We start from the raw sequence: 27,549 nt of genomic DNA, 5'->3' as shown, positions 1-27,549 counted from the left end.
CCTAGCTTTCGAACACAAAAGGATTTTGTACGGGATATAGACGCTCGCAGCATGGGGACGGCGCGGAGACGACAGACCGTAGTAGGTCACTCTAACCGTAGTACCGCTGCGGCGGTTTACGCCACCTGTTAGGAACGCAGCACCGTAGTCGTGGCGGAGGCAGGCTGCGCCGTGCCGCTGTGCTCCCGACCGGGCTGCAGAAATTAGGCGCCTTTTCCTCTTCAAACTACTACCACCACCACCACCCCCTGGCTACGCCACTGGCCGTATAGTTCCACAGAAAATGTAGAAAAAATGAGCTGAAGTTGCTGCTTAAAAGCGGTTTCTTACCTCTAGCAAGAACATTTAGAACAAATGAAGGCAGGAAAAAAAAAAAAACGCAATCTAGGGAATTTGGGTCAATCTAGGGATAAAACGTCATGAATTCATGAATGAAGGACGTCTGTGGCGAAGTTTCGAAAACGGCGAAACGGCGAGCTCTTATTAGTGGCAAGGCGGCAAGGCCCGTGAGAGGTCGCGAGGTGATGTGTGAGGTTACTATGTGAGGTGAGCAGTCTCCTTGTACTTTTTTTATGAAGCGCTGTTGTGCACGTGCAGCCGGAGATTCTCTGAGAGCGACATGATTTATGCGATATCCCTCGTAATGATCTTGCTTTCAGTCTTTAACTGAGAATTACCCCAAAAAGCTATCGCCGCAGAGCTCGACACCCACGCGCAGACAATGTACTCTTCTTTTTCGCGTTGACAGCGCTTGCTCCAAAATATTCAAACACGCGTCCTTGTTTTCATTTCCTGCCACTGAAGACAAACCACGGGGTCTGTACTGCGCATAGCGTTCGTTGAGAAAGTTTTCCGCATCGGGGAAACGCCCGCGGAAACCCCGCTCTGACCTCCGACGACCGCTTACGTGCTGCTGTTGACGCTCATTAGAGTTAAAACAAAATAACTTCCGGCCTTGAAAGCTTTTAGGCGCGCGCAGTTTAAACGCTAGTGTGTGCTAAGCCGGTTAAACGAATGCTATTTCTTTTGCTACGACCTACCTCTGGGTTTCACTTCTCATGGTTTAAGTGAAAAAAAAAAAAAAGTCTTAAAAAACAAAGAAATCGCGAAAATACGTACACGCCAATCGTGTATGTATTTTGAAATTTCCACACAGCCATCATTGAAGCTGCACCATGTACTTACAATGCCATGTACAGTTGCGCTCGATATGACTTGCAACACGGGAGCGCGTGGCCTCACGAGTTTGAAACGTGCGCATAGCTTCCACTAGGTCTTATTTCCATAACTAAACGCTGTTCTCTTACTTGGGGATGATCACAAATGAGGAAATATCATTTAGTTGCTGAAATGAAAACAAGTTGAAGCCATGCACAATCTTTGAACTCATGAGGCCATGCGCTCCCGTGTTGCAAGTGATATTGAGCGCGACTGTACAGGCTGTTTCACACTTAGGGGAAAACCCTGAGCACATTGCAACATGGTCCGAGTTTTCTCCTAAGTGTGAAACAGCCTGTACAGGTCAGTCCACAGTTAGAGGGAACACGCGAGCGCGTGGCTCGCGCTTCGCACAGCGTCATGCACACAAGCGATGAAAACCAAGCGCATGCTCAAAATATAGCCTCCTATATTTGAGCCAATATAGGAGGCTATATAGCCAAATAGTCAAGGATTTCAGCAAGTGGGCCTCCCCCGAAAAAAATTCCTGGCTACGGGCCTTCTCCAAGGTGACAGTTCGTAACTGCATTGTCCTGAAAAATCTGTCACCAAAGGCCTATGAATTCATAAGAAGTTAAAATCTCTTGAAGCTTCAAAGCAGGGCACACGTTACAGAGGTTTCTGGGCGTGACTACTGGTGAAATGGGATTCACGAGCCTCGTGAAAGAGTGTCTAAAACGGAACTAGAGAATCTGACCGCCCAGCAAGCCAAAGTGTATTCGCTAGTTGCTGACGAAATGAGGATACGACAACACCTTTAATACATCAAGCAGAGAGATGCCTTTGTCGGAGAGGTTGGCTTGGGTAAGGATTGTGGAACACCAACGAAAGCGGAACCAGTCCTAGCAAATTCAGTGTTTTGATTTGTTTTGACAGGACTCTCCGTGTGCATTCGAATACCCGTGGGGTATTTTTTTCACCAAGAAATGCACTGGACAGCAGCTGTTCATGCTGGGGGGCTATTTTGTAAGTGTTCTGTCACAGAATGGAGGCAGGCCGTTCGATTGGTGGAGGCTTGTTCGACCGTCAAGATGTGAGAATAGCCACAGAACGGCCTCCAGCCCCATTCTCTGGATAAAAAGGATACAAAACAGTCTCCGGACAACTTGGATTGGATTGAAACATAATCGCTGGGGCTGGAGAATTGATTCTCTGGTTTTGTATCCTTAGTTTTGTATCCGTTCTTTCGATAGAACAGGGCCGGAGGCCGTTCTGTGCCCACTCTGTGGCTATTCTGATGTCTTGACCGTCGCACGAACCTCCACCAATCGTGTGCGGCTCGACAGAACGGACCACCTCCGTTCTGTGACACAACGCTTACAAAATAGCCCCTTTGATGAAATATGTGCTAAAGGAAGTGGAGACAGCTGGCTTCATTGTAGCGCACATTGTGACGGACAATCATAAAATTAATGTCCTCGCTTTGGAAATGCTTTGCAGTAGGAAACTGCAGCATTCTATAAAGTATCCCCAAGATCCTCACCGAAAGCTGTTTGTCGCCTTTGATCAATGCCATCTGATAAAGAATATCAGGTCGCAGTTCCTAGCCCAAGACGTGGGAAAAACTGGTGAAATTACATCCTCTCATGTGAAGAGCATGCACAAGATGCAACAGGAGAGTATAATCAAACCTGTATGATTTCTTACGAGAAAGCATGTATTTTCATCAAATATTGAAGTGATGAACGTTCACAGAGCTGTTCAGGTTTTTTCGCCAGAAGTTACAGCAGCATTGAAGCTGTTGCAGGAACAAGCTGGACACATGTCTAACATCACCTTTGCTGAAGCAGGCCCAACCGTGTTATTCCTACCATTGAGTTCACGTACACAATGCATCGGTGGCTTGTCTTGATGGATGCAAGTAACTGCGTGCAACACATACACAAGAACATGCCACCTGCAAGCAGTACGAGTTTGCTTCTGATGAGCGCCTTGTGTGACTCACATCGTCTTTCTTGGAATACCTTGAAGATGTGAGACGTGACTGCCAACCAAAGCAATTCCTCACTAAGGAAACATATCATGCACTTATGCTGACAAAGAAGTCCAATGTTGAGTGCACCAGATACCTACTAGATCTAGTCTCTTTCTAGTTTGTGCTGACAAGGGAATTCTCTTCTGACCCAACTGAATCCTTTTTTGGATGGTTAAGAAGGTCAGGGGGCGGAATGACCAAATTGACGTTTGGGCTGTTTTGTCTGGTGTCGAAAAAGCCTTAAAAACTGGCTTAATTTCTGCTTCAAAAACCAGTAATGTAGTGGATTCATCAAGCCATGGCTCAGGTTCACTTAAGGTTGCAAGCAAGGGGAAAAAAAGTGCAAGCAACTCAGTTTCCGGTCAAAGCTAGGAAACTTCAAGACCTAAGAAGTCCGGTAAGCTTGCTTCCGACTGTGGACACTGCAGCACTTGCTATGGTGGGAGGCTACATGGCCCGTGTCATACAAGAAAAGATTGCTTGCGGCTCCTGCATTTTAGTTGTCACAAAGCCGTCATCTTCAGCCCCTATTGACAGTCTGATTAAACATAAAGATAGAAGTGGGCTACTGTACTCCTCAAGTGAGCTTGTTAATGTTTCGTATGCGTTAAACAAGTACGCTGAACTCATCTTAAAGGGGTGGTGCCATCAAATTTCGAGGCTATAACAAGCCTGTTGTTGGTTTCCTCTGTATGCAAGGACACTCCACACGAAGTGTCGGACACAGCAAACGTTTAGAATATATTTTAATTCACTTCCAAAGTGTACCTAAATGCCCATTCTCCCGAGCGAAACCCATCGCTAGCGCGCCAACACTGACGTAGATCTGTAGGATGGGCAACGAAAGTTGTAGTGACGTCACACCAAATCTACTGTAGTAATGTGAGTGACCTCCGGACCTCCGCCACTTCCGCAACGTACGTACCGACTGTAGTGAACTAGAATATATTCTAGTTCACTATAGTAGCGGCAAAGCATCGGTTGCTACATCGCTCGCCGAGTTTCGATCGCTTCTTGGCTAGTGCGTCACAGCCTTGTGTGGTCATGTGACTGCTCCTCCTACAGTCCTACGTCACTGCCCAACCTCGGCGCCCAGAAACCGAAACCGAAAGTTGTCAACATCAAAAGGCGATATTAAATTATTTAGCTAGAACACAGGAATCTTGGTGCGTGCATCATGCTTCCTGGAGCTATAGGAAACGCTTACAGCAAAGAACGCGCAAGCCGCAAATTTGGTGGCACCACCCCTTTAAGCAGTGCAGAGCAATGCCAAGACCTCTGCAGGAAACAGTCAGCAACGCTGTTTCTGCTATGGCAGACAATGACGCTTGTTTAGAGTGTTTGCGCTGAGCACCGTTTGCAATTTCTGGAGCTTGTTTGCATGAAATTTTGCAAGCCTGTGTTCACCAACTGTGCCCTGGGTGTGACTGACAAACATGATGTGAGATGCGTGAACTCCTCCTAAAATTTTGTTTGTTCTTTGCTTCTTATCATGACGTAGCACTGAATAAGTTTTCTTTAGTTTATCTCGTGTGTTCCTGGATCCACCGGTGGGGGGCGTTTGTTGTACGTGAAGATAAAAGTACAGTTCGTTGTTCAAAATAAATCAGTTGTGAGTTTGCGCCCGTGTTGTCTGCCTCTTTTTTCCTTTTGTCCGTGTACGTTTTGCGCAAAAGAAGCCATGAAGGCACTTCACCATAAGCCGTTGTCAAGATAAGTTCTAAAACAGTAAATTGTGTTGTTGCAGCTGCTTCACTGCACTATCCTTTCATTGTTTTTTGGAGTTGCTTACTGCACATATGCATCCTCAAAATGCGAACAAAATAAAAATTGATGTCAAGAATAAAGTAACAACTGTTGTTATGACTTCTGGGGTTTCACTGCAAAATCACAATGAGTATGTCAGGCATGCCGTAATATAGGACTCCGGATTAATTTTCATCAGAGTTGATTCTTTAACATACTCTTATATCTAAGTATGCAGCTTTTTTTGCATTTCCAATTCCTCAAAATGCGGCTTTGTGACCGCGAATCGAACCCGCAGCTTCGTGCTTCGCAGTGAATGCCGCCATAGCTGCTAAAGTAAGAAACAGTCAAGTAGTGCTGTCATGTCACTTTCTTATAGCTTTTACAAGAGGCAAGGCAGCTACAAGCATTATGGATTCACCTATGGAACTCTGGGGTACTGAGGATTTAATATTTTTGAGGACAAGTATCGGTTTATCGTATTATTTTATCGTGAATATGATGCAGCATGCACGCACAGACAATGAGATACACAATTTGCATTGATACGCTTATGTTTACTTATATTGTGTATTTCTACTCATGTTAATGCTTACTAAGAGATAGTAAAGTCGTCCAAGATGATTATAATAGTGCGTTTTCACATTTATGTCGAACAATTTTATGCTTCTTGCGATGTTCACTACGTTAGCAGCGAGACCGTATGCACTATCCAGGGCTGCAGGCGCCCCCTGTCAGCTCACCCTGGAACTAGACACGATGGCGCAAGAGAATGGAAAGTGCGGGGATTGAGCAGGCACAGAAAGTATATAGGAGGCTATGCTCAAACCCACGCAGAGGCGGTGCATACCCCGCGTCTTCTGCTGCTGAAATACCCCTTCAATATCTCTCGCGTGTGGCAACGCTGTCGCGGCTCTGCTGTGCGATTGGGCAATCGCCCGTCAAAAGCCGTGCTATTGCGCGGCAAGGACATGGAAGCGCGGTCGCGCGTGGGCAATTGAAGGAGTGGTGAGTCGTGCAAAAATTTTGAGTCACGTGTTCCTATTTTAACATGACATGCATAATGGAGATCACAATATTTAAGCTTTTCAGGAACAAAAAATATAAACAAGACGAAAGACATTCACACTGAAAGCCTTGTAGTGCTTTAAATCTCCATTAACTTGCTACACGGCCCTAATTCTTTAGGGGAAGAAATAGCACAGAAAAATTTGACGGAACACAAGTCGAAGAAGGGACGACAACAGCGCAGTACAAGAGAAGAAACAGAGCTGTTGTCGTTCCTTCTTAGTCCTATATTCCGTCAAATGTTTATTTATTTATTTATTTACAGGGTTTCTGCTGGCTTCAAATGAAGCCATGAGCAGGAGTGGGTAACATATGAATAAATATTGCACACTCAAAATTTGCACAATAAATTACACACATTATACAAATACCATGAACACACAATTTGGAACACAGTAAAAAAAAAAAACAATGCATGGAATGTAATTGTACAAAGCATAACACATATATAAATGCATACTAATGTCACATGAAAACAAACAAAAAGAAAAACCATGCAAACGTCATAAACAAAGATGATAGGTATGGTGGGAAGACATGCTACAGGTTCTTTAGCTCTGCTAAGAATGAAGGCACTGTCGCTGCATCCACTACCTCACCAGGGAGGTGATTCCACTTGCGTGTGTTAGTCCTACAAGAAAATTCCTGTAGTTTTTTTAATGATACGCCCGCATGGGTCACAGCATGACCTTTTCTATGAACGCACTTGATTCAATGCCAAGCTTATCGTGATAGAACAAGTACATGTACTTTGATCTTTCATGATATCAACACGGATATAGGGGTTCCAAGTTCGCTGTCTGAAGCAGAGCACTAACTGACGTAAGCTGATTGTATGAACGGAAGATAAATCGAGCCGATTTTCGTTGTACGTGTTCTAGTTTATGAATATTTTTCTTGTGTGTGGGTCCCAAACGACGCAGGCATATTCCAAAAGTGGACAAATGTAAGTTTTATAAGCTAATAGTTTTATTTCTTGCGCTAACTGTCGTAACGATCTCCTAAGGTATCCAAGCTCCTTCATGGCTTTCTTTTCTATAAAAGTGATGTGTTCATTCCACTGGAAGTCTGAAGTGATTGTTACACCTAAGTATTTGTAACGATTTACAGCAGTAAGACAGCGACCATTAATTGCTGTTTCTGCAATAATTGCAATAATGCTGTTTCTTCCCCTGTTGCAACCATGAACCAACTAGCCCAGGCCTGAACCTGAGCAAACCTTATCCTTCGGTGCAGGGATTCATAAGTAGGAATTCACTCAAACTTTTCGCGCATCTCTCGACATGCAATATCTTAGCAGAGCCACGACAGCGCAGCAGCGCTCGGGCGATGTGAAGGGGCGTTTCAGTAGTAGATGACGCATGGCATGTGCCGCCTCTGTGTCGTTTCGTGCATGTGCTTGGTTTCGCCGCTTGCTGTGCATGGCGCTGAGCAGAGCGTGAGCAGCGGTGCTCACGTGTTCCCTCTAACAGTGGACACAATACAATCTGCAATTCCGGTATGTGGAAGACCGATATTTTGTGACTATTTATTTTCACTATAAAAACATGCAAGAAAAATCCCACCCAGTCTCTGTCTTGTGAATACAAGCAAGTCTTCCGCCTCCCTTGTTGGAGCACTAAAGGGACACACAAAGCTTCTTTGCACGGTGCCGGCTGCTCAATGTAAATCACAGTGCCTATTCTGTGGATCAGTCCATACAAACTCCCATGTTATTCTGTAGACAAGATCATGAAGTGGAGTTAAGCCTTATCTTGTGAATTAGACCGAGAGTTATGATGCTCATTCATGCTACGGACCGTGTGGACTAGACGTGCTTGCCCAAGCCGTCCACCTCACCTGACAACGGTTTCTGCTGCAAATGGCAAGATTTGCTTGCCATTCTGTGAATGGGTCTGGATCAAGGAGGTTATGCCCAGACATAGGGCACGAGAATAATGTGATAAGAGATTGAAGAAAGATGTGGCGTGGAATTGTTTGTGTGAAATTTGAAGTGTGAAGCCCACTTTTAGGTGGCCTGACATAAATCAGGTTATTGATAATACCAGTAGATAAACTTTGTGGTTGTGAATTCAAGCAAAAGAGAATGCGTGCTTACTGTTCAACACATGCAGAAAGAATTTGGATCACATGCTGCAAACTCCGAAGCCGAATTTACTTCGAACTTATCTGTCATAAACGAATTTGAATTGTGGCAATATTAGCTTGACATTAGCTCTCATATAACACATGTGCTTATATGTTTGCAATACATTTGTGCTTGTTTGTTGCACGTGTTGTGCTTACTAGAGGGCTATTGCAAAAGTGGATTTATACAATGCAGAAAGGGCCAGAAGAGACGAAAGGAGTAACACCAAAAATGACAAAGATTCTGAACAAGAAAGTAGTCACAAAGTCATTTAGCGGGAGTGAATAAATGCATCCAGATATGGAATTCCAGAATTCTTTAGTGCAGGGAAAGAAGCATTACATAAATGTATCTGTATGTGCAAAAAATGTAGGAAGATTAAATTCGGGGAAGTTATGCGTGGAGGAAGGCTTGGCAAAGGATAGTCAAGCTATGTTTGAAATGCGATATGACATGTTAATTATTGCACATCAGTTCTGCAGAATCCCGCAAGGTGGCAGAAGGGTTAAGAAAGGGAAATTGACAACCACGCATTTGTAGGATGAAGCCGCATGGAAATCCATACGAATTTCTCAGAAAGAAAGCTTTTTATGGCCGAAAAATTCGTCCTGGTCTGGGGATCGAACCTGAAACCCAACGTCTTTCCGGGGTGGTCACCTTACCAATTGAGCTAACCAGAAAGCTAGCAATTGGCAGCGCGAGGGTGAATCAATAGACAACTCAAAGCACGTGGACACATATTGTTTCAAGAAAACGTATATTTACAAATATACACAAGCAGAAATAGACGCTCAGACAATGGCGGACCGGAGCCTGTCCCTTCAGCACTTCGTCGTTGTCCCTCTTCTACAGTGGGTCCCACTACTACGTGATATCGAATAAACTTTAGTTGTGACTCGGCGCTTGTGTTTGTGTGATCTTTTCGTCTTCCTTGTTGCGCCGTTCTGAAGCCATGCCACTACTACCTTGAGCCACTGGCCCACTGCTACTTTGTGACACTACCCCGCGACGTGCACAACAGTGGATGGCGTTGGCGTTGACTGCACTGAATCGGCGACTCGCTGTATTTCATATGTGAGGTCAGTGACCTTCCGCAGGACTTTGTATGGTCCGTCATAGCGAAATAACAACTTTTCTTAGAGACCGATGCGACGACATGGGGTCCACAATAGGACAAGTGAACCGGGTTCATAAGAGACATCTTGGTGTCGGCGATCATACAGGTCTTTTTGAGAGGCCTGAGATGCTGTGAGGCGCTCTCGGGCAATCTGTCGTGCTGTGTCGGCTCGGGCAATGGCATCGAGAACGTATGTGACAGGTGAGTTCATGCCAGTGGGAAGCAGTGTGTCAAGAGGGAGGGATGGCTCACGTCCATACAGAAGATAAAACGGGGAATAACCTGTGGTGTCATGCCTGGAGGAGTTGTAAGCGAATGTGATGTAGGGTAACGTTGCGTCCCAGTCGCGGTGGTTGGCAGAAGCGTACATCGACAACATGTTGGTGAGAGTGCGGTTCAGGCGCTCCGTAAGCCCATTAGTTTGCGGGTGGTATGCCGTTGTGAACTTGTGGTTTGTAGAACAGGAACGAACAATGTTCTGGATGACGCGGGACAAGAAGTATCGGCCTTGGTCGGTGAGAAGCTGGCGAGGAGCACCGTGATGCAAGATGATGTCGTGCAGTAGAAAGTCGGCGACATCAGTTGCGCAGCTGGTGGGAAGAGCGCGGGTAATGGCGTAACGTGTGGCGTAGTCAGTCCCTACGGCGACCCACTTGTTCCCAGATGCAGAAGTGGGGAATGATCCGAGGAGGTCGAGCCCGACGCGGTAGAATGGTTCGGCGGGGATGTCAATAGGCTGAAGGTGGCCCGCTGGAAGCATTGTTAGTCGTTTTCGACGTTGACAGAGGTCGCAGCTGCTGACGTACTTTTGCACGGAGCGATAAAGGCCTGGCCAGAAGAAACGGCGCCGGACGCGATCGTAAGTGCGTGTAACTCCAATGTGACCGGCGGTAGGTTCATCATGGAGCTGGCGAAGAACATCTGCCCGCAAGTGGGAAGGCACGACGAGAAGGCGTTCAGGGCTGTGGGGGCACTTATTGTGGCGGTATAGAACACCGTCGTGAAGGCAGTACAAGTTGAGAGAACTGCTTGGAGTTCCGGAACTCAGACTGTCAATGATGGGACGTAAAGCCGAGTCGCGACATTGCTCACAACCTATATTGAGGAAGTCTGATATTGAGAATACCCCAGACTCAGCGGGTCTCTCTGTGGTGTCGGGTGGATCCACTGGGTACCGTGACAGACAATCGGCGTCCTGATGGAGTTGGCCGGATTTGTAAACCACCGAGAAGGTGTATTCTTGAAGGCGGAGAGACCAACGACCGAGGCGGCCCGTGGGATCTTTGAGTGAAGAGAGCCAGCACAGGGCGTGATGGTCAGTTACAACAGTAAAGCTGCGGCCGTACAGGTATGGGCGAAACTTAGCAACTGCCCAAACTAGAGCAAGGCACTCTCTTTCAGTGATTGAATAGTTCTTCTCCGCCGTGGACAACAGTCGGCTGGCGTAGGCGATGACGCAGTCTCGTTCGTGTTGACATTGAGCGAGAACAGCACCAATCCCATGGCCACTTGCGTCGGTGCGAACCTCTGTCGGGGCGGTGGGATCAAAGTGGGCTAATACTGGAGTAGTTGTGAGGGCTGTAATGAGCGCCGAAAACGCAGCAGCTTGAGGCGAACCCCAAGTAAAGCTGACGTCTTTCTTGAGTAGTTCTGTGAGAGGACGCGCAATATCGGCAAAATTCCGGATGAAGCGGCGGAAATAGGAACACAACCCGAGACAGCTGCGGACATCTTTAGCCGAACAGGGTACGGGAAATTGTGTCACTGCGCGAATTTTGTCGGGATCAGGCTGGACGCCAGCTGCGTTAACGAGGTGACCCAGTACAGTTATTTCACGACGACCAAAACGGTATTTGGAGGAGTTCAACTGTAGACCAGCGTTGCGGAATACCTCGAGAATAGTGGAGAGCCGCTCAAGATGGCTTGCGAATGTTGGTGAAAAAACGATGACATCGTCCAGGTAGCACAAGCATGTTGACCACTTTAAGCCGCGTAGAAGGGAATCCATCATCCGCTCAAAGGTGGCGGGAGCATTGCAAAGCCCAAATGGCATGACCTTAAATTGGTACAGGCCATCTGGGGTTACAAATGCGGTTTTTTCTCGGTTGTGCGGAACAACAGCGATCTGCCAATAACCAGATCGAAGGTCAATGGATGAGAAGAACTTGGCGCCATGAAGGCAGTCGAGTGCGTCATCGATGCGTGGCAAGGGGTAAACGTCCTTCTTAGCGACCTTGTTGAGGTGCCCGTAGTCAACGCAAAATCACCATGTATTGTCCTTCTTCTTTACAAGCATGACAGGAGATGCCCACGGACTAGCTGATTGTTCGACGACACCTTTGGCGAGCATCTTTTCGACTTCTTTCTGGATGACAGCGCGTTCGGCAGCGGACACACGTTAAGGGCGCCGGTGAATTGGGTTGGCATCGCCGGTGTTGATGTGGTGGGTCACAACCGATGTCTGGCCTAAAGGGCGGTTGTAAAGATCGAAGATATCGGCATAGGATGTCAAGAGACCACGCAGGTCTTGTGCTTCAGTGGGCGGAAGATCGGGCGCTATCATTTTCTCAATGTCAGTGCGTGCAAGGTCGAGTGCAGTGAGCGAGTTGGCATGGTGACTAGGAACACCTGCTGATAACTGAGAGATATGGCAATCTTGCAGTGACAACACGACGCCGAGCGTAATACCTGCAGGCAGCACATGGGTGGTTAGACCGAAGTTCAAGAGAGGTAAACAAGTCTGGTTGCGGCATACTGTGACCACAGTGTGCGGTATGGCAACAGAATACTTCAAGACGACGTCGGTAATGAGTGAAACAACATATTCACCATCGCGCACAGGTGGATCAAGGAGAAGCTGGACATACGTCGCGGCTTGAGTCGGAAGATGCACAAACTCCATGGCACATAGGCGACTGGGAGCGTCATGGTCAACGTAGACGTCTAGAGGGAGTTCCAGCTGAAGAAGGCCCGTCGAGCAGTCGATAAGAGCGGAGTGCGTCGAAAGAAAGTCGAGACCGAGGATCACGTCATGTGGGCACTGCGCAAGCACGGTGAACAATACGATGGTCTGACGGCCAGCAATACACACGCGAGAGGTGCACATACCAAGAACTGTAGATGAGCTCCCATCGGCAACTATTACTGCACACTGAACAGGAGGCGTGAGCACTTTGCGCAGTTTTTCCCGGAGAGCAGCACTCATCACTGAAATCTGTGCACCAGTGTCTATTAGGGCTGTAACAGTAACGTTATCCACCACGATTTCTAAAATGTTTTGGCACGTAGGAATCGTCAACAGAGGATTTGAAGTCCGGGTCGTTGTTGCAGTGTCACCTCCGGGAGCTGCATGGACTAGTTTCCCGAGGTCGAGGGGCCATGCCATGTAGGGGACGTTGATCGATGAGCAAGTGGCGATAGAGATTGACGGCCTTGGGGTGACGGGGATTGGCTGAACCTTCTGCTTGGAACGTGGACATCAGTAGCCTGGAGATCGGAACGAGGAGAAAACCTGCGCGAGTTGCCTTCAAATTGATGCCATGTCCCGGTGTTCCAGGAAGTCGACGACCACCGATTGCGACAGTGGCGCGCAATGTGTCCTACGCGAGAGCAGTGAAAGCAGATTGGCCGATCATCAGTTGTCCTCCATTCAGCAGGGTTTCGGTAGCGTGAAGGGTGCACTGGGATCTGGTTGATGACGGCAGGAGTGCTCTTGGGAGTGCGAATAGAGCAAACAGGTGCTATGCCGAGATTCGTAATCTCTTGGCGTACGACTGCTTGTATGAGCGATACGGTGGATGCGTTAGCCTGTGGAGCGTCAGCAGGAACCATTGCTTCCAGTTCACGACGGACGATGCGGGTGACATTTTCTGACGACGTAGCCTGCGTGAACGTGGGGGGGTCTTGGCAGGTCGATGTGGCTGCAGTATTAGGCAGGCGTACGAACTGGCGGCTGATGCGATGACTCTTGGCCTGCTCAAAACGCTGACATTCCTTGACCACGGCGTCGACGGTGGTGCAATCCTTCACTATCAGTAGATTGAACGCGTCGTCGGCAATCCCCTTCAAGATATGCGCAATCTTGTCAGCCTCCGTCATGTTCACGTCAGCCTTTCGACAAAGACCCAGTACGTCCTGTATGTAGCAGACGTAAGACTCTGTCGACGTCTGAATGCGGGACTCGAGATCTTTTCTTGCGGCCTGCTGGCGACCAAATGGCCTGCTGAACAACTCGATGAGCTTCGACTTGCAGGTGTCCCAGGTGGTTAATTCCGACTCGTGCGTCTCGTACCAAACGAGTGCGGTCTCCCTGAGGTAGAAGACCACGTTGGCGAGCATTAAGGTGGGGTCCCACATTTAATACTCGCTGACGCACTCGTACAATGCGACCCAATCCTCCACATTCACCTTGTCTTTGTCAGTGCCCGAAAAGGTTCCTGGGTCTCGAGGAGGCAGGAGAACCACATGGGGCTGCTGCTGCTGCTGCGCCGGCGATCCTTGGTCAGTCATTGCAGGAAAAGGGAGGCGACGACCGCTTCGAAGTTCTGTGTTGGTTTTCCGAGAGGAAACGCAGGCAGGCAGGTGTACCCAGCACCTCCACCAATAATGTTACAAGAAAACGTATATTTACAAATATATACAAGCAGAAATAGACGCTGAGACAATGGCGGACCGGAGCCTGTCCCTTCAGCACTTCGTCGTTGTCCCTCTTCCAGAGTGGGTCCCACTACTACCTTGAGCCACTGGCCCACTGCTACCTTGTGACAATATTATTGGTCATCAGTTCTGCAGAATCTCGCGAGGTGGCGGAAGGGTTAAGCACATTCTATCACCTTGCGGGACTCTGCTAGGTGGCATGTGGTACGGGGCTGCATTTGCACACTCCAAAGCTGCTACACGCAGGCATTAAAGGGCAGTCTGGGCACAGGCCATCATGCGCGAACATGGGTGGAAGCGTTGAGTACAGCACATGGTCAGTGGTTTGGTCCGTTATGAATCATTGCGGAGACAATGCAGTGATTAGAGTCACGGGCAAACAGCAAAGAAACTGCATGAAAAGCGAGACGCTGTTTAGCACCCTGCCAGTGCTGCTGCCGTCCTGCCCACTCGCACTTGATTATTTTGCTCTGAGGAAAGAAAAAAAAGGGCATGATTTGTCTACGACTTTTTCTTTTCAGCTTTCATACTGACACAAAAATTTTACATCTTGTTTCTTCTGTTGCAATAAGTAGCTAACTACCCACATATCATGGCTAGAAACCTCGTTTGCTCAAGCTCGCGACGGTTAATTATTTGAAGACAGTTTTATAGCGCCCGGTCGCAGTTTTACTTTCCAAGAGCGCAGAGTGAGACAGGCCTTGGAATGGTTTTCATATTGACACAAGATGGTTTCAAACTACACGCCCAGGCCAGGGCATACGTGCAAAACAAAGTAAATGTGTGGCAGAGAGCCACACATTTATGTTATGGCCTGCTTGACCCAGGCCATAACAGCTGCCCGTGACCCACACAGGACACCACCAAAGGAAGAGAAGAAGAAGAGATGTAACTTTAGAGGTGAAAGAGGACTGTTCTCCAGAGCTGCTCGGGGACTTTCGTTTTAGTGATCTCCTGTTTCCATCTCGGGCACAAGTTCGCCCAACCCACTATAGTTCTTTAAAGTGTGTTTTTGAACTGTGCGTTACAAATCTGGTGGAGGTGCAAGGTAGGATGCCAAGCCCTTCTAGATTGACTGAACGCAATCCAGAACCACAGTGATTTGAACCCAACGAGGTGACTCCTGTTTGTCAGCGCTGCAGTCGACGCCTACATGACAAGGCTCCTGAGTTTTCACATTTGGCGAGTTCTCTTGGAACCTTAAAGGGCCTCTAAAGCATCTCCAATATTTTTTTAACATTTCAAGTAAACGCGTGCATCGTGTTTGGAATGCCTTCATGATCAACAATGCCGAACGTGGCAGCGTTACAAGCAGCGGGTGCCCCACAAATTCCAGGAAACAATCCCTTCTCCTCTCCGTGCCTTTCGCCATTTCTCAACCCCTCAATGTTCGCCGTGACGCCAAAATGTCATCTGCTCGTCATTGATAACACTTGTTGTTTGTCTGCTTGCAGGTGCATGCTCTTCCTCCTCGCACGGTGAGGAGGAACACTCGGCCAGGAGGAGAGACCAGCCGACGAACGGAGCATAGTGAAGGAAAGAGAGAAACGAGCGAGGGTGTCTTTCGTATCATAAAACACGTGTAACTTCGCTATTACGGCACCATTTCAAAAAATTCTCACGTCTATGTGTTCGTTGTAGACTGGTGCACAACTGCAACACCACAACTAAATTTCGATCTCTGGGTGGTTTAGGGGCCTTTAACGGCTGTGAACGGAGGTGCTACTGACGTGATAGCTCAGCTCATGCCAGCGAACATTGTAGGAAATCGGCCAATGGTGCCAAAGCATTTACACGGTGACACTTTCGAGGACACCGAGGACTGACTTGAACACTCTGAACGTGTCGCAAAAGCTAACGGATACGAGGCAGATTGCAAATTTCGAAGCGCTTACTTCGCGGTCGAGGATAGCGCTCGAACGTGGTACGAAAACAATGAAGCTGCCTTCCTGTCATGGAATGACTTTTGATGGGAGCTGCTCGCAGCTTTCCCAAATACAGATCGCAGAGAGAGAGCTGAAGCTGCCCTCCAAACAAGCCAGCGCAACAACGATAGTGTAACCATGTATGTGGAAGACATGTCTCGCCTATTCCGCCGAGCGGATCCAAATATGAGTGAAAACAAGAAGCTGTGTCATCTGATGCAAGGCATAAAACAGGAACTCCTTGCCAGGCTGGTTCGGAGTTTGCCGCGCACCGTTGCTGAGTTTCATTCAGAGGCGACTACAATGGAGAGAACTCTACAACAGCGAGCAAGGATATACAACAGAGGCATGGACATCATTTCTCTGGACTTATTGCGACCATTCTTTGGAAACAGCATGGAAGCACTACGGGAGCTAATACGGTCTGTGGTACGAGAAGAGCTTCAGAAGCAGTGGCTTGACCAGAACGCTCCAATGCTTTCGTTACTGGCTGACATGATCCTTGAGGAGGTTAGACAGGTGGTACGGGAACCTCAGCTAAACACCTCAACAACAGCAGCCGAGGGTGTCTTATGCTGATGTGCTACTGCAAGGAGCTCCTGGACATGTGGACATCGCAGCCACTACCCCTATACAGCACCCCATGTCGCCAAGCACACTGCAGCTGCCACCCGAGAGGAGACTCAGGAAGAGTGATGTCTGGCGTACACTTGATAGAATACCCCTTTGTTACCACTGTGGGGAGGCTGGGCACATCTACTGCATGTGCCAATATTGCCAGGCAGGACTTTGCGGTTTCCCTGTAAAGGCACATCGACCACAAATTGGTGAGCACCCCTTCACAATCGAGGAATACCTCTCGAGTCGTCAAAGCTCACGTGGCTTTCAGCAACATCAACCTCAAGCAATGACAACGGGGAGGTATCGGTCGCCGAGCCCCTGCCTTTCAGCAAGCTATCCAAGACGCTGTTCACCAAGCCCGCATCTGGAAAAAGTCAGCGACCTGTGGAGGCAAGGCTGCTGTCGACACTGACACAGAAGAACCTCCATCACTGACTCTGAATATTGACAACAGACTTGGAAACTGGTGCTGTGGTAGCCATGTTACTTCAGATTTATGCGTGTTTGTTGATGGCTACGAAGTCATTGCAATGGTGGATACAGGCACAGATTATTCAGTAATAAGTAGTGAGTTTTCTAAAATACTGAAGAAAGTGCTGATGCCTTGGAAGGGACCACAAGTTCGCACAGCAGGAGGGCACCTCATCGACCTTGCGGAAATTGCGGAAATATGCACTGCAAGAATTGGTATATGGGGTTTTACGTACGTCGCCAGCTTTATTGTGCTGCCCAAATGCTCAAGAGACTTGATTATCGGCATGGACTTCTTGCAAGCTAGCGGCGCTGTAATCAACTTGTGAGAATCTGGTTTTTCATTCTCAACGAGGCACACTATAGCAACATTCAAGAAGACGTTTATGACGTCTGTATTGTGGATGACGACGTCATGATACCGTCGAGATCGAGCATATCTGTTGCAGTAACCAATAGAGCGTTGAGTGACTTTGAAGAATGTGCTGACAGCAACACCAACCTGATACTTCAAAAAGGTATCTGCATGGCACGAGGCCTTCTTCAGCTGCATAGTGGATGTACCAACGTTTTGCTTACTAACTTTGGAAATTACATATAAACCATCGTGAAGACTATAGCAACTGAAGAAGACGTTTATGACCTCTGTATTGTGGATGACGACGTCATGATACCGTCGAGATCGAGCATATCTGTTGCAGTAACCAATAGAGCGTTGAGTGACTTTGAAGAATGTGCTGACAGCAACACCAACCTGATACTTCAAAAAGGTATCTGCATGGCACGAGGCCTTCTTCAGCTGCATAGTGGATGTACCAACGTTTTGCTTACTAACTTTGGAAATTACATATAAACCATCGTGAGTAGCGCAACGAGACAGGACAACAGAAAGGAGCAGATGCGCACAGGCGCAACTCGTCAATGAGATACAACACATTGCAAAAGGAACCTTCATTGCCAGTCTGAATTATTTTGTGCAGGTTATGGAGCTGAACGCTTCTGAAACCATGACATCTGATTTACAAGATGTGGATTCTGTCCTTGCAGCTATCGACATCGAACCAGGACTACTGCCCCATCAAAAGGAAAAGATAGAGAGACTTGTAAGGGAATTTGCCGCATGTTTCTCGATGTCATCCAAAGTTTGACGTACACCTATCGCCAAACATCGCATCATTAGTACGGAAAGCCGAGCTAGTTGGTACGAATGCATATTACAATGCAATGGCGCAAGAAACACAGAGACACAGCCAAGAGAGACGATACAGGCTCTAACATTCAACTGACGTTTATTTTTGCGGAAACACACATATATACATACAAACAAACAATAGGTCATGCGCAGTGACTCCGTCCAACAGCAAAACATAATAAAAAATTCTCTCACTTTCCCAGTCACAGCCCCGATACCAGCAAATCTATTTCTTTAGTTGACAGGGATAAAGATGGGTAGCTTATGCACTTATCTTCCAACCGTGCTATGAAAAACGCTTCAGCTACCTCTCTAACTGTTTGATTGCCATTCTGCAATAATATGGTTGTGTCATCAAAACACGGGGTACATTTGCACTCTGCGCAGTGAAGGGACAGGTCTGCACCTCAAGGAAGAATGGTGTTCACGAAGTCAAACGTTTACGCAACGTCCAGATTGCCCGACATACGTGCGACCACATGACATTGGTAATTGGTAAACAACACCCTCCTTATTGCATTCTACAAACTTCATGGTATGGCGCATGTCACATTTTTTAGCCAAATTATCACTTCCTTTGTTGTACATACGCTCAACAGAGGGGCACACACGGCCAAGTTTGCTTTTAGCAGAACATATTACCTTCACCTTGAATTTTCTGCCAATCTTTTTTAAGCGATGTGAGAAACTATGGACATATGGAATGACAGCCATTTTCATCTTTTCTGGTTCACATGCTTTTTTCGATTCAGTTGACGATTTAAAATATTTCACTGCTCTATCGCAAGTTTCGAGCAATGACGAGGACGGGAAACCTGCTTGCCTCAATCGAGCAACCTGGCCTTCAAGACTCTGCCTCATCAAGTGGTGGCACGTCTTCGACAGTGCAGACTTACAACAGGAAAAAGCAATGCTGTTCTTAACAAGGTTTGGGTGGGAAGATCTGAAATTCAAAAGAGGCTTTTCAGATCTTGGTGCATACATGTAACACGTGTGGTCATCTTCAAAAAATAAGGTTAAGTCCAAAAAACTGCAGTTTGTTACCCGTAGGCAGTTCACATGTAAATTTCAAATCATCACCATGCTTCCTGAACCAAGATATAACTGTATCTCTAAAGTTGTCCACCTGCGAACAGCTGCCAAGATCCAAATAATCGTCAACGAAACGGAATATTCTTTTTATGCTACCAGGTAACTTTGCTTCAATCTTCTGGTCTAATTTAGCTAAGAAAATGAAGCTTAAAACCGGAGCAACCTTTGAGCCAATGGAAACTCCCGACTTCTGAATGAACACTTGACCGTTAAAACCGACAAATGTATTGCGAAGGTAAAAACCAGTAATTCCAAAAACGATTCGACAGGCATCCCGGAAAAATTTCTGAAGGCAACCTCATCATTGTCTTGAGTGATAGTATCAACTGGTCCTGTGGCAACGAATAGTAGAGATCTTCTACGTCCACACTAAATCCAATTAATCCTTCGATTTTCGCTGATGGCAAAAATGATGCAAGAGCTTCAGAATTCGAAACACCGAATGGATCCTGAATGGAAAGGGAATGCAGCATCTTGTGAAGAAATGACGAGACATCTTCCACGAACCTCATTCGAAAACAATTGACCTGAAGGGCTTAGCAGGTTTGTGTGTTTTTATCTTGAAGGAAACCTCAAGGCATAAGCCTTTTTCTTTCCGAACAGCACATGCAAGCTTATCCTGACTGCACCGTTTCAACAAGTCATTTGCGCGTTTTTTAGCGGCTTCTAGACACTCCTCTGTGTCTTTAAAGTTCTTTTTCACAGCTTCTCTAGCCTTTTCCGAAAACATAGCATTCAGCAATACTACAAAAAACCCTTCTTTGTCTGATTCTAATACCCAAAGGTTTTTGGAGACAAGGTGACGAGCAACAGAGGTGATACTCACAACATTGGTTGTTGGGCTATTCCCTCTAAGCACAGCATCAATGCATTCACCAATACACGTGCCTTGGTCACTTTCAGGAGCACACCGTGTGACGGTCCTTGCCAAGGCCAGTCTCTCCGTGTTGCGCATCGAAGTTCCTGTGCAGAATTTAGGTCCGAGCTGAAGAACACTTTTTTCACGCTTGCCGAGTTCGGCATCACCCAGCTCTAGAACCTTTCCCCCTGCCGTGTCAACCTTCTTCCTCTTGGGTAATGAAGAAAGTGTATGAAGCCACAGGAATTCCGTGAGGCTCCTTGCCTGAGCAGCCCAGTCCCGAAACAAAGCCTGGTTAGCGCCAACCGACGACTTGAACGAGCAGGCAACACGGGGGCAGTCCCATAAGTACCTCACCTGTCTTCTCTGCTCAGAGCGTAGTATCCTGATCATCCTATTGATGTGGCTAGTGGATGGCGGCGATGCCAATGAGCGACTGCAAGTCTGCAGGGCATTGATGATTTCGGAGATGCCATCCCAGTAGGCGAGCACGACATTCAGACGCGGCTAACAGTGGCACTATGAAGTCGGGGTTAAACAAGTCAGAGTTTGGACATACACGTAAAGGGCTCAAATAACTAGAAATGAATTGCAGTAGTACGGAAAGCCGAGCAAGTTGGTACGAATGCATATTACAATAACGCAAGAAACACAGGGACACAGGCACGATACAGGCGCTAACTTTCAACTGACGTTTATTTTTTCGGAAACACACATATATACATACAAACAAACAATTGGTCATGCGCAGTGACTCCGTCCAACAGCAAAGCATAATAAAAAATTCTCTCACTTTCCCAGTCACAGCCCCGATACCAGCAAATCTATTTCTTTATTTGACAGGGATAAAGATGGGTAGCTTATGCACTTATCTTCCAACCGTGCTATGAAAAACGCTTCGGCTACCTCTCAACTGTTTGATTGCCATTCTGAAATAATATGGTTGTGTGATCAAAACACAACCATATTATTACAACCATATTAACACAACATTAATGCCCTGCAGACTGTAATGACTGCAGGCTGTGACTGGGAAAGTGAGAGAATTTTTTATTCTCTAAGTTCGCCCAACTTACTATGGTTCATTAAAGTGTGTTTTTGAACCATGCGTTGCAATATAAACATAGCTGGCTACGTGAGCACACAATACTGTGTTCACATGAGCACCGAGCTGACAGATCTTTTCAAGGAAGGCTCCATGGGTGCTGCTTTAGTCCCCTCTGGGATGTAAATTGGCATGACCCCCCAAACATACACTGCCGTGGCCAGGCACAAGGTACTCCCCTGCAAGTTCATAAAGGAGGTGCCCACTCTTTCTGTTGAAAAGGTGTGCTAGGGGACAGTGTTTGCAAGGATCATGACAGGCAACACAAACTCGTGATGCAAGTAATGCAAGTGGCTGTTTGTTTTCATTAAAACCAAGTTGCTGTCAATGTCGTGAAGTGGGGTGTTTTTTGTACGGCTGCGTAACACACTTTAAAATTGATTTTAATTATGTTACAGGCTATATTAGCCGTTGCTATTTTGTAAATGATGTGCGTGCATCCACACAAGTCTATCCAACAAGTTATGTCGCCTTGAAAATTTTGTCGCGGTACTCCTGTAAAGTTTGGACAGTCTTCCTGTGCACGTGTGCCATCTCTGCATGCAATGCAGCCATGACATATCTAAGGCTTTGCAATTTTGAAGCTATTGTTGCATTAAAAAATTTGTGTTCAGAGAAAAGCTTGTGTGTGCATCACTGGCATAGCCAGGGGTTTCAATCCTGCCCCAAAATTGTTTAATTTTGCAGGTGTATATACAGGGTGTTTTTTTTAGACAATACAGATTTTTTATAAAATTCTACGACAGTCAGGCTGTCGTTTTCGTACATGAACTTTATGTCGAGGTGGAAATACTTTCCTGCAGCTAAAATGATGTTGACACGACTAATTAATAAAAACTTGTTAATTAACTTTTTAATTACTGACTTGAGTGCAGTTGTTTATATTAGGAAGTTGTAGTGCATGATAATTTATGGCATACCAACTTTTTAGAAATCACGAAAGTTGCACGTAGTTTGAAATATTCATCATAAAATTTCAAGGGTGAAATCGAAACTGATTGTGCCCGGCGTGCACAAAGCGCGGCGGGACACCAGAATGACACGTGACTGGGAAGTAACGAAATTTGAATGAAGGCATATTGCTTTTTTAGCGCAAAAAACGACACCACAAGAAAGAAGACGGAACACAGCGCTACTCTCAACTGACATGGTTTATTGCGTTTATAGCGCTGTGTTCCGTCTTCTTTCTTGTGGTGTCGTTTTTTGCGCTAAAAAAGCAATATGGATTCTCACCAACTAGCCCGCCAACGCATTTTGTTGAATGAAGGCGCGCCGAAGCAGAATCTGGTCATAAAAATCGGCAAGCATTCTGAAATACACAAGTAGACAGCTTAACGTTTGCGTGCGATGGGTGGTGCTTATCTGTTTCTTTCTTAAACTATACAGAAGTGCGAAAAACTATTTCGCCTCTCTGCAAGAAGAAGTGCCGCAGTGGCTGCCCCTGAGTTTTATGTTTCCCAGACAAAGAAAAGATTGTTATTGCGGTTTTCTTACGCACAGTTAGAAAGAAACGGATAAGCACCAAACACTACGTGCAAAAGTAAGGCGATGCGCGGGCACAAGTGAGATAACTTTCAGCTTGTCATGAAAACTCAGCTTTTCATGAAAACGTACGGCCGCAGCGCGCCTTCAATTCTATTCGTCACACCCTTGTGAAGGGTAGTTCCGAGCTGACATAGCAGAACGGTCGGTGCTTCGTGTGTGCCTTGCGCGATCAGCTTCGATTTCGCCTTTGAAATTCAATGGCAAATGTCTCGAACGATGTGCATCTTTTGTGATTTCTAAAAAATAGGTATGCCATAATTCGGCATGCACTACAACTTTACAATATAAACACCTGTCCTCAAGTCAATAATTAAAAAGTTAATGAGTATTTGCTAATTAGTCACGACAGTGTGATTTTAACTGCGACAAAGTATTTCAGCCTCGACGTCGAGTTGGTGTGTGAAAACGACAGGTGCCTTACTGTCAGAGGATTCTTATAAAAAATCTGTATTGTCTAAAAAGAAACACCCTGTCCAGGCATGCATACAAATGCGCGTTCTAACATGCATAAAGGGCGATTTACCACCCCCCTTCCCTAAAAAAATTTCTGGCTATGCCCCTAGTGTGCATGTTGAGACCTGCATGCTGAGCTCTCCCAATTTGCCCAGGAGACTCTAATTTTGAGCAATCCCCCCGAGTGCATGGGCACGGTGTATATCTCTCCAAAAACTGTGATAACACCACTGTGAAAAGGGATAATGATGGCAAAGGGTGCCAGTTAAGTTTCAAGTTCTGCAGGGTCATTCGCATAGGAATGCTTCAGTCAGTTTCACCACATTACAGTAGTTTCATGTGAAAAAGCGCACTAAAATTGGCAAGGGGCTACTACAACTGTCACAGGATACATAATCTTTTCAGATGTTAGCTATCACATTGTTCTCGTAATTAAACAGTGCTTGCATGCATGTGTAATTATGGGACAAAATGTGCTGTGTCCAGTGACATCTAATAGCCCCTTGTCAATTTTCTTGCATGACAATGTGCTGCGGCAAGAGCTTGCTACACATGATAGACCAAGTCCAGAAAATTTTAGGATCGCTGTCCTATGTTATCATTATTTCTTTTTGGCGGTGGCGTTAGTGCTGTTTTTCTGAAGATTTATGGCCGTGCCTGTACAATTGGGAGGATTGCACGAAATTCACGAGTCAGGTATTTCATGTTTCAGCGCATAGAAGATAGAAGCACTTTGCAGACGGAAGAAAGGTCCCGACGTATGTCACTTCTTGGCTGCCTCATTTTGGTTGAAATGCAGGACCAACTAGCGCAACAGTCTGTCCTACTGAATTAGACTTCTAGTACATTTGGTGGTTTCGTCTATGTGCAACGTTCATAATCACTCATCGACTTGATCGCAGCACTTGTCCTTGTCTGCCTCGTCTTGGTGTCAGTCTTTATTAACAGCAGAGCTGTATAAGCCAACCGTTAGTCCATGCAGAGCGAACAAAAAGCTACCATCATCATTAAAGGAGGCGCACTCTCTTCGTCCTCTTTTTCATCTTCTGCTTCGCTTTCAGTACACATACGCCTATTTGTCTGGCGTGAGATGCAATAACTCTGATGGGCGAAAAAACAAGTACAGAGAGAGAGAGAGACAGAAAGAAAGAGAGAAATAGAGAGGAAAAAGGGAAGAAAGAGAAAGAAACATATACAAACAGACACAAAAAAAAAAGAGAATGAGAGAGGAAAGATGTATATGTGTGTGTGTGTAGAAAGAGCTAGAAAGAAAGAAGAAGCAAGAAGTAAAGAGAGAGAGAAAGAAAAGAAATTGTCATGGGGCCGTATTCTCAAAAGGCGACAATCGCAAAAGTATCGCATTTGGTGCGCGCTGATTGGCTATTGACCAAAACAGGAAAAGTGAGGGCGTCATCTAGTACTTCTGTCAACGTGACGGTGCTCTACGGCGCTGCAATGTCTGGAATAAACGAACGCATCTTATCACCGTCGGTGGTGGTGAAGACTAGCATTTCAGTGACGTAGGCGGTAGCTTCTAGTATTCAATCCTCGGTGGATGTACGTGTACGCAGCATTTTTTGCACTGAAGCTTTCAGCGAGCATTACCTTGGGGTGTTATCAGTACTCGTTCTTTGCCAGCGCCTGTTTTTTCATGATTTGAACGTGTCAGGAACATGAACCGCGCATTGCTCGCATGGCTTATCGCAAGCCGGTAACATGCTGAGATGTTGAGACGATATCGCTGCAGCGGCACACTACAGCTGAACTCTCCGAGTATGCCGTGTTGAACTCACAACGAAAATACATCTCACACAAAGTTGCATTCTTTAAATATTATACTGTGCATTAAACAATCGCACAAAAAAATGCTGAAAGCACTTTCAACACGTCCTATATTTCAAGTAGCCACAGCCAAGCCTGGCCTGCGTAGAGGCCAGCATACGCTCGAAAACGCCGCACTCGGGTCGCTCTGCGCTCTACGGTACGCTCACTTGTGTCATGAGACAGTCGTAACACCAACGGCCAGTGCAACAATGACGTCACAGGCAAGTGTTTCTTCAGTTATTGAACGCATCAGATTCTACATCACCAAACGCGATACTATCGCCTTTTGCGATCGTTTGAGAATACAGGCCATGGTGTCTATAGAAAAACCCAAGTATGAAGACCCCAAGTAGCAAAAGGCATGCAAAAAAAATCGGCAGATCCCACTCAGTGTGGGAATCAATTTAATGCGAAGCAGCCAGCATAGAGCTGCATACATCGTCTTGTTTGTCATTGAGGCTAATGAAGTCATTCATGTCGTGACATCTAGTTCGCTATATATAGCGAGATTGTCATACATGCATGCGTGTAAAATCTGGTATATGCCACGCTAATGAAACATCTATTCTGCTACATATATACGATACGTGACCTGCTACTTATGTTCGTCACGTACTCCTGTCATGCGATACCAATTTTGGTGTATATCAAGCTAGCGAAACGGCCACCAGCGCACCATGAGCGTGGCACGTAAGTCATGCTGTACATGACATGCGTGTCATGATTGTCATGTTACCATCTGTTATTTGTGTTCGTCACACAGTCACGACCTGCTATACCAATTTTGGTGTGTATAAAGCTAGCGAAACGGCCACCAGCGCACCATGAGCGTGGCACGTAAGTCATGCTGTACATGACATGCGTGTCATGATTATCATGTTACCATCTGTTATTTGTGTTCGTCACATAGTCACGACCCGCTATACCAATTTTGGTGTATATCAAGCTAGCGAAACGGCCACCAGCGCACCATGAGTGTGGCACGTAAGTCATGCTGTACATGACATGCGTGTCGTGATTGTCATGTTACCATCTGTTATTTGTGTTCGTCACATAGTCACGACCCGCTATACCAATTTTGGTGTATATCAAGCTAGCGAAACGGCCACCAGCGCACCATGAGCGTGGCACGTAAGTCATGCTGTACATGACATGCGTGTCATGATTGTCATGTTACCATCTGTTATTTGTGTTCGTCACACAGTCACGACCTGCTATACCAATTTTGGTGTGTATAAAGCTAGCGAAACGGCCACCAGCGCACCATGAGCGTGGCACGTAAGTCATGCTGTACATGACATGCGTGTCATGATTATCATGTTACCATCTGTTATTTGTGTTCGTCACATAGTCACGACCCGCTATACCAATTTTGGTGTATATCAAGCTAGCGAAACGGCCACCAGCGCACCATGAGTGTGGCACGTAAGTCATGCTGTACATGACATGCGTGTCATGATTGTCATGTTACCATCTGTTATTTGTGTTCGTCACATAGTCACGACCCGCTATACCAATTTTGGTGTATATCAAGCTAGCGCCAGCGCACCATGAGCGTGACACATAAGTCATGCTGTACATGACATGCGTGTCATGATTTTCATGTTAACTCCTGTTATTTGTGTTCGTCACACAGTCACGTCGTGAGGTATCAATTTTGGTGTATATCTGTTACATTGTGGTTTTTGATTTTGCACGTGCAGGTTCTTTTACTCTTGAAATGTCTGAGGCGTCGCCTCAAGACACTTCCTGAAGGACGAGACCGCTTGAACACAACATTTAATAACAACACTAAAACCAAACACACAACACTAACAAAGACAGAAGATTACAGTATTCCAATACCGAACCCTACAGCTACAGCAAGGTCACTGAGCGACATGCTCCGTTCCTCAACACTCAGTTTCTAACGGACCGTTGGTCGCGGGGAGAAGTGAAGGCGCGGTGCTGGTCTCACCAAGGTCAGCGATGACGATGTCTTAGAGCGAAGTACGGCAGCGGGTGAGGGACGCCGTTGCCGTCGGAGTTGAGCAGCTTGATGGTCTGCTGTATTGGCAGCCTTCCTAGGCCGCCAGTTGACCCTGAAGTCGAAGCACCGACTCCGATGCTGTGTTCCGGCTGGACAGCCGCGTCCGAGCTCGAGCCCGAAGCCCGACTGCTTGGACCTGTCCACGGGCACAGGAACGTTGGCCCAGGAGCAGCACGCGAGCGACCCACAGCCAAGAACAGCAGGTACCCAGTAGGTCGCTCAGGACACGGGTCGACGAAGGTAGACGCCCATGGCTCGGGTCCGAAACCCGACGGCCAAGATGCGTGGCCCGTCTTCCTGGCTGCTTCCCTGCTACTGCTTCTTTTTCTTCCCTTCGCTTCCTTCTCTCTTCGCGTGCCTTGGAACGATAACTGTGGTTTCCTCCAATTGGCGTTTCATTTATCTGTCCTTTTGTTGTTTCGCGCCCGCGCCAGTTTCTTCTTCTTTATCTTCTGCCACCATTTCATGGCGCGCACTTTAAAATCCCGCGCACTTCACCACAATATCAAGCTAGCGAGACGGCCG

At 46.6% G+C, this 27,549-nt stretch overlaps 1 protein-coding gene across 4 annotated transcripts in view; it reads left to right on the top strand.

The window, feature by feature from the left end:
* The first annotated feature begins 316 nt into the window (after positions 1-316).
* Positions 317-27,549, top strand: part of LOC119382345 (cysteine and glycine-rich protein 1) — a 110,294-nt gene continuing 83,061 nt past the window's right edge. Inside the window, exon 1 of one of the 4 annotated variants that reach the window (XM_037650039.2) lies at positions 317-546. The gene's annotated coding sequence lies outside the window, so the exon portion shown is untranslated. The remainder of the gene's footprint in view (positions 547-27,549) is intronic. The other 3 variants (XM_037650043.1, XM_037650040.2, XM_037650041.2) reach the window with 3 other exon arrangements.

The sequence above is a fragment of the Rhipicephalus sanguineus genome, chromosome 2, assembly GCF_013339695.2.
Source record: "Rhipicephalus sanguineus isolate Rsan-2018 chromosome 2, BIME_Rsan_1.4, whole genome shotgun sequence".
In the NCBI taxonomy this organism is placed as follows: domain Eukaryota; kingdom Metazoa; phylum Arthropoda; class Arachnida; order Ixodida; family Ixodidae; genus Rhipicephalus; species Rhipicephalus sanguineus.
Note: the sequence above shows the minus strand (reverse complement) of the source record. Positions and strands in the feature narration are given on the sequence as shown.